Below are 8,361 nucleotides of genomic sequence, written 5' to 3' on the forward strand. Positions count from 1 at the left end.
CTGAGCACCTCCTTTGTGAGTCTTTCCTCAAAAGAGCCTTAAGACCATTAACAATTATTGAAATCTCTGGGAGTGTATTTTATCAGTGTATTGAGTAGTCACAAATTATTATTTATGAACGACAAGCAAATTTAAGGAAAACAGGTACAAGAAAAGCTGTGCTCAAGACTTGAATATGCAGAAACATATTTGTGTGTCAAACATGAAACAGACTAGGATTATTTTTTTTCACTTCTCCTTTGGGAGAGATGAATTATAGGAAGACGAATACCACTGGAACCTAAAACAGTTTTAAATTGAAATATTTTCAGTCAGTAAAAAACAGTAAAGACAAATCTCTGGTACAGCCAATTATCTCAAACATCAGGATACTGCAGCTCATGTTGCTGTCTAGTGTATTAGCTTCTCTGAAGATGTCCTCTTTCAGCTTCTCTTTGTGGACTAATTATCTTCTGTAGTACTAGCCTAACTATATTTTGACACAGGCACTTGAAATTAATTCTGCTAACTCCCTGATCCCAAAGCATTATATGCACTCTTTCTTTTTCTATCTGTAGTGTTCATGACATTATAAACCTTCAATTCAAATGACTGTAGAAAGTATCTCATAAGTTTTCCATTAGTTTTCTACTAGTATATTAAAAAACAAATTAAATTCTAAATATTTGTAGAATAGAAGAACTTCCTTCCCAGATACATGGAGAGTTGGGAAATTATACTAGAAAGCTAAATACAAAATTGCCACAGAGAGAGAAAGGTAACAGGTAGAAGGGGATACAAATTGTCCCTGTCACTGGTGGGGGCTATGAAACTTCATGAAATGCAATCTCCTCACTTTGTCAGAGGCACCCACAGCCTTGAAGACTCATAATGTATTTTGTCTGTTGCATTGGTTACTAAGAATCTGAACAAACTATTCTCAGTGTCAGGATAAACTGGCTGCGTATAATCCTGGAAGACAGAAAATATAATCCACTTGGTTAAAATGTTCTCCTAAGAGAGTGAAAGGTTGGACCACTTTGCCTTCAAGTACAGTTCCATTTAATTATCTGGAGACAACTTGTTTACAGACAGACAATAAAACAAGATTTGTGCAGTAAAACAGCACGCTGTCTCAGATGAACTGTACACTTTTGCTCATGGCAGTTTTCCCTAACGCTCTGGAAGTCAGAAGAATACCAAAATATAAATTACGTGATCCCTAAAATAGTGTGATTCAGAATATTAATTACTTAACTAAAGAGCTGGAGCAGAATATGACTAAAGCCAGTGGGAGTTCCCCAAATAAGACTAATAAGGTTTGAATGAGATTCTAATTTAATGTCTTTGAATAAATAGTGAGGTTTTTCCTTTTTTTTGGTTTTTGGGTTGTTTTTTTTTTGCTTCTTCATGACTCCTCCTTTTCCTGCCCACACAAAAGACAACAATAAGAGAGTGTAGTTTGAACTTAATACTCACCAGGAAAGAAAAAATATTAAAGTTTTATTTGAAGTTTGGTTTTCATTGTAAAATATGAGAGCTGGCTCCTTATATATATCCTCTAAAAAGTCAATATATATCACAATACAATTTAACCTTAGAAAGCTCATCAGGAATTTATAATTTGTGACATTACTTCTAAAAAGTATCTGAAGAGACCAACTTTATGGTGATAACAAACTTTGTTCATTAAAGAAAATGATTAGCACCAAATTATCTTACGATAATTTGAAAAAAAAAAAAAAACACCAAAAAACCAGCAAAACAAACCAGAGGTCTCCTAATAAAGAGTCACAATAGTTATTATAAAATGTCTGTAAATATTGCTGTAGTACCCAAATTGACTATCTCACTAGTTTCTCTAATAACAGTCCAAAATATTACCTGTCTTCTGCAAGTGTAAGAGTCTACTACCTCTCCCACCTTTTGGGCTGGTCATGGGGGTGGTGTTACCTTTCCCCAAAGGACAATGGAAGAACTGCTGAGAACAGTGTTCCAACAGCTTGATCCAGGCCATGCTGCAGCCCTGCAGGGCTCTGTATCCAGAGGAGTATGGAGATAACACAGAAGGCCTTTAGTAGCTCTCTTGTTTTGGGAAAAGCACCCAACACTGTGAGGGATGAAGATCAGAGCACATTGCTTACATTGTCTGCTGATGCTGATTTCTGTATTCTACATTTATGAGAAATTTTGAGTGATTCAGGTTAGAATTTTTTTCTTTTTTTTTTTTTTTTTTTTTGCATTTTAGCCCACATGCCTCTTAAATGGATTAATGATACTATATAACTCCTGGGGCACTTCCCAGGTCCTTATAAATAAAAGAGGCTTCAAAAATTCCATTGTGATCTCATCTCATCTCACCTGTTCTCTTTAATATTACCTCCTCTACATATTAATATGATACTCTTGTGGTGATCTCAATTAAACATGTTTGAAAGGTGACTGATAAAAAGAGCCTGTCAGCATCTTTCGTATTAATTCCAGTGTTCAAGCACTCATGTGGGTTAGACTTTTTAATTTCATTTGGCTTTGCTGAAGACCAGCAGCTGTCTCTTGTTTCACCTTTCTTCAAAACACAAGAGCACATCTGAACACTAATTAGAATGCATGGGCTGAAGGGTGGGCCTGTCTGGAACCCTGGCTTCAAAAGGCATCTTCAGGAAGGTGCTGAGCATCAATGGTATCTGAGGAATTAAGACTCCCCTTGTGGTAAGGGTGGGATTTGAAGGTTCTCAGACTGCAATGTATTTCCATTTGTTTCAAGGTAAATTGTCTTTAAACCAGGCACAAGTGTGGTGATGAATTTTTGATTATTTGGTTTTGACTAATATGCAAAAAAATATGGTTAACTCTTCTTCCTTAAAGACTGTAAGATTGTCTAATAAATCTTATGGCTAAATGAAGGGGTTTTCCCTGCATTGCCCTTATAACTCTCTCCTAAAACAAACTACAGACAGTTTAAATTAGAGAGCTGCAGACAAGAAAGTAAGACAGAAAAGACAACAGAAACTAGAGTAATAAAATTAGGATGCATAGGGATGTAGATTTGTGCTGGAATATAAATCTTTTCAAAAGTACATAAAGTTTTGTATTAAAGTGAATTATGTAATTAAATAACCAGAGATAAGTACAGTAAAATCCAACTTGTAGGATCACAAACCCTTCATATTACTAGAAGTTCATATTACTGGGAACAGAGGCTTCCTCTACAGATACACAAACATGGAAAAAACACTATTGTTAAAATCAAATAGAAAGAGAGAAGTATAAATAAAGATTATTTGAAATAAACAAAGAGGCCATTAGAAGTGTAACTCCACTTTAATAAGACTTAGAGGAAAAAAGAAAAGACCTAAGGAGTAACACTCAATGTATTTCAGCTACTATTATTTCAGTCAAAGCTTAGCAAAGAAAAAGAGAATAATTCGGTCTCTAAATACCACTGAATTCTAATGGAAGGAAAAAGTTAAGTTCAAACCTCACATATATATATAATGAAGCAGAGCATGAGGGTACCCAAGATAGTGTCAACAAAAATAACATCAAAACTCAAAAACTCAGGGGAAAGTAAAATTCAATGAGTACCCTATAGTAAAACATCTATGCCCATCATAAGGTATTCAAAACTAGAGTGGCTGAATTGATGTGCAAATATTTTTAAATGTTATATAGAAAATTAATCAATTGTCACATTATTACATTTTTAGGCATATTTTACTCTTGCTGCCGTGCCACATGTGTATAAAAGTGAACCAGAGATCACAGCCCTTCTAGGCCATGCATTCAAAATAGTCTTTGCTGTTAAATGGTACCAAGAAGTTCCTATCCAAAAAAAACCAGAACAACCAGGATAGAACAGCCATCAAAGAGCAAGGAAACAGTTGTATCTACTGTGTGCCCATTAATGAGACAGAGCGATGGATTAGGAACCAGCAATCAGCATTTTTTTACTTGGTTTTATTGTTAAAAAAGTCTTTGGCTTATTTTGTGAATATTTATGCCTTACTTCATAAACATAAATTTATGCTGCTTACTCTACTTACAGGTCCCTTTCCTGCATGCTTTTCGGTAATAAAGTAGATGGCATTTTATTCCCTGAAATGTTCTTTTAGGTCCTTTATTACATGTCCTGTAACACTTTATTTAAATTTCAGACAGCAAACCAGGAGACTATATTCCACTATCTACTAAGGTTGCTTCAAATAACAATAATTTCCCTACAATTAAGAAGTTTTATAAAAAGTGACTTGTTTTAAAAGTCACTGTTTTAAAGTCAGATATGCAGTCACACAGTGTTCAACCTCTCTTTCCTTCTCTACTTCCCTTGAAATTTGTCTCAGACATCCATCAAACCTGAGACGATTAATCAATTCAGAGACCAAATAAAACCATTTTCTTCCTTCACCAAAAGTTATGTGGGCAACTCAGTCCACAAAAAAATTTCAGATTAAATCGTAAGTCAAGCAAGCTTTTGTATGTTGTCTCACAGCCTGAGTAATCCCTGTAGCTCAGAAAATTTCAACAGACTAAACAATTTTACTTTCACCTGAGATCAATGAAAATGCAATATTTTTTGTCTCCTCATTCTTAGTGTTTTCATTAGTGCAATACTATTTATCTGTATTCAAAAGGAAGCCTGAAAACCTGACTGGTTTAAAAGGTGGAGATGTTTGGATTATAAAAAATTTCAGCAGATATACTTGTAAACACATGATTCTGTACATGGGGAAAAAAAGCTAATTAAATCATTAAATTAAATAGATAACCCCACCTAGCATCAGTATATAATATTACTAAAAATGATACTTGCATTTCCTTCTTTCACAAAGGCATGTGGCAAGAGCATGAGATACAGTATCCCAACTGTTAAATTAGTTTTTTCATTAACTTTAATGCAACCAGTAGTGAATATGATTTACATTTGAAGAATAGGTTTTCCTCAGAATAATTTATAGTTATGGCAAGGATGGACTACTTTTAATTCTATTTCAGAGCCTAATCAATATTGAAATTCTGTGGTTCGAATCACAGAATAATTTAGTGGGTTTTTTCCTAAACGATAACTCTTTTAATGAAGTCCACCAGAATTTATTATGCAGAAAATATATGCATTTGAAAATATTTTCCTCCTCACTATAAATAATAAAATTTTAAAACAATATTTGATTTTATCTCATTCTAATTTGTTTCAGCCCTGAATTACTGAGCAGAAACCACCTACTTTCATCCTTCACATAATTTACATTTAGATTTTGAGATGGGATTTTCCTTCTGAAAATCCGCATGGATCACTAATAATGCTCTTTAATAGTCTAATAGAGGTTGTAGTAAAGCTGAAAATTGAAACATAGCTTTGGATGTGGTAAATGCAATCTATTTCTGAGGAATGAGCATTTAAGAGCAACTGATCCAATTCATTGTGATTTTACTCTGCTGATATCAAACCAAGTATCCCAAGAGCTTGGTCCTTTTACCTCAGACTAAACAGATTTAAATCTTCACCTTTCAGTTTTGTGGACAAATGTAGAAACAGTGCTGGAAAGGAAAGGGAGGGAAAATATTCTCTCACTCATTTCTAGAAAGAAGTAACAGAACAAGGCAGGAGGAGCAGCATCAGGTCCCAGCTCCAAGAATTGCCATTAGGCAGCCATCTCACAAAATAACTGTCCTTCAACAAATGCTAAACTAGCCTGGTCACACAACTTAGGATACAGCTGAGAAACTAAGGAGAAGCTGAGGAGGCCCTTGAACATCTTTTTTTTCTTCTTCTTTTTTTTTTTTTTTCTGGTGTTATGTGGGGTAGCAGTAAATTAATAAATGAGAATGGCAATTCTACAGTAATAAGCACACTCGACCCCCTATATGCTGGGAAATAGTGGAAAAATTGAGATCTTCATGTCTTGTTATTCCAGGATGGTGGCTTATCACTGAAGGGTGGGAAAGCTCTATTCATTACAACTACAGCATTTAGAATTGGGCACGACCATAAGAATCACCATCAATAATTGGTGCCTTCATGCCACATGCATCTAAATCATCTGGATCTAACAATTTCAATACGGAAATAGCTCACTGATTCTAACTTTCTTACAAGTTGTTTTACTAACACTGAATTCAACTGCAAGTGGTGTTGAAACATCTGTTAATTCCTAGAAATTTTTTCAGTAACATGTTCCCCCTGCTTAATAGACCTTGGTAAACAACACTTATTTTGGATTTGATTGTTTGGATCAAGGTTTTATCCTCTAGGACTGAGAACGATCCAGGTTTTCTGTTCCACTTCCTCAGGCAGCTCAGTGAGAAAGGACACATAATTATTTGGTTGTCCAAAGAGACACATACAGTGACACAGATCTTTCAATAGCTCCTCAGCGTGTTTGCCTGGCAGAAGGGAGGGAATAAACACACCATGCTCTCTAACTTCTCTCTTTTGCTGTCTTCAGTTTCCCACAAGCAGGACCAAACCTCTGCCTGTCCTTGTCTGTGGACTGTGGAGGCAAAGAGCAGGTATTTTGGTTGGGCTTTTGCAGTTTCCTTCATTTGAGTGAGTGAGAATGAATCTTTAAGCCAATGAGGATCAGATGCTTGTGGTGTCACTGCACCTTTCAAAGGACTGAACCAAGTCGTGTACCTGAGCTGATATTAGTGTTTTTCACACCGAAACCACATTACAAACGTGGTGAGTAGTAGGTCTGAATGAGGAAGTACACTCTGCTCATAATCCCATCCAAGCAATAAGGTGAGATGCCTGAAAGTAACACTAACTTAAAACCATAGAGGCACCAACTATTTTGCTCTAAGCCTAGCTCTCTGTTTGTTGGTTTTCTTTCCAAAATCACTGCTTTCCATGTGTGACAAAACCTATCAAACTGATTACTCTCTGACAGCAGAGCAGCAGCTTGCCGGTTGGGCAGCCGCAAGCATTTAGCTGGCCCTTTTGTCACTCCTGACATCTGACTCAGATGTTCAGGCACTAGGTTTTGATGAGATTTCAGGAAAGTGCAGAGTCCAAGCCTGACACATTCAATATGCCATCTCATCCAAAATAGACAGAACAGACAGCTTTAGCTTTTTGCTAAAGCTCTGTTGCAAGGGAATAGTTTGTTTGCCAGCTGTAAAACCCTGTCTTTGTGGAAGAGGAGTGTGTGCCAGGTTACTACTTAACATAGTTATTTTCCCTTCTGTTCACAAATCTGAGGTAAATGATAGAAAGGAGCAACAGCCTGGGTTTGTTTTGTTTTCCTTTAGAAGCTTTTCTAATGAGCTTTTACTTTTTAGTTTGAATTGTTTTGAAATAAATATCAAGGGCCAATCAGTATCGGTATGCCTTAACATTTGACAAAAGATATGAACTATCCATGTATTCCATATGCACCTACTCAGAATGTGCAGTCAACTGTTCCACAGTTTTCAGAGGCTTTTTTTCAGCAACATGTTCTTGAAAGGAGATATCCCTCTTGATGCTGAAGCTAAATCTCACAATTATACAGAAAAGAATGGATTCATTCTCCATTAAAAAGAAAAGTAAAAGTTTTTAAGTTGAAATATACCTGGGAAAATATATTAAGTCCTATGAACACCAAAAAATATTTTAGGCATATAAGAAATAACATCAGGAAACACAAGTTTTCTATAGTTTAGGCTTGTAAGCATACTGGAGCATAAATATCTATAGAGGACAATCCTGTCACATAAGAATTTACATGGTATCTCACCTAATTTCTGTCTTCATTTCTTAAGTGTCCTAACTGGCTACTTTCAGAGATAATGCTTTCCAGATTAGTGGTCTTGACTTCGCTTCTGTTTCTGATTTTGCTCTTCATTAAGTATTAATCCAAAGCCAGTCTGCATCCTGTTTTGTGGTTAAAGGTGAGGTTTTTTTCAAACACATAGTCCTTACAATATAAAATGCCCCAATACTGTCAACAACAGATTAAGGAAAAAGCTCTTATATAATAACCATATTTACTAGTGGAGCTGCAAACCACTGTGACTAGCTAGGGGAATTGGTTTTCCTTTAGGTCATATCCAGAATTGTTCTTGAGATGCCTGTTTCAGCAGAACCTGAAAAGAATCTTTCTATAGCCCCTCAGCTCGCAAGCTGTTATGCTCTTCCCAGTTGCTTGTATTTCCTTTGTTTCCAGATTTGGAGTTTTCACATCAGCTCCTGTTAGACAAGAATTTTATCCCAGTAGATATGCTGGAATTTTTTTGGCCTGATTCCTAAAAATATTCAATGACCCACACCTGTGTTGATGCTGCAGGTTAAAATAATTTAAGTGGAATTAAGGTAGTATCCCCTGAGTTTTACACATAGAATTTTTCCTTTTTGCAGCTAGTAGCTCATAAACTATAAGTAACAAAATGTAGTGAGTGATTTCT

The sequence above is a fragment of the Passer domesticus genome, chromosome 3, assembly GCF_036417665.1.
Source record: "Passer domesticus isolate bPasDom1 chromosome 3, bPasDom1.hap1, whole genome shotgun sequence".
Lineage (NCBI taxonomy): Eukaryota > Metazoa > Chordata > Aves > Passeriformes > Passeridae > Passer > Passer domesticus.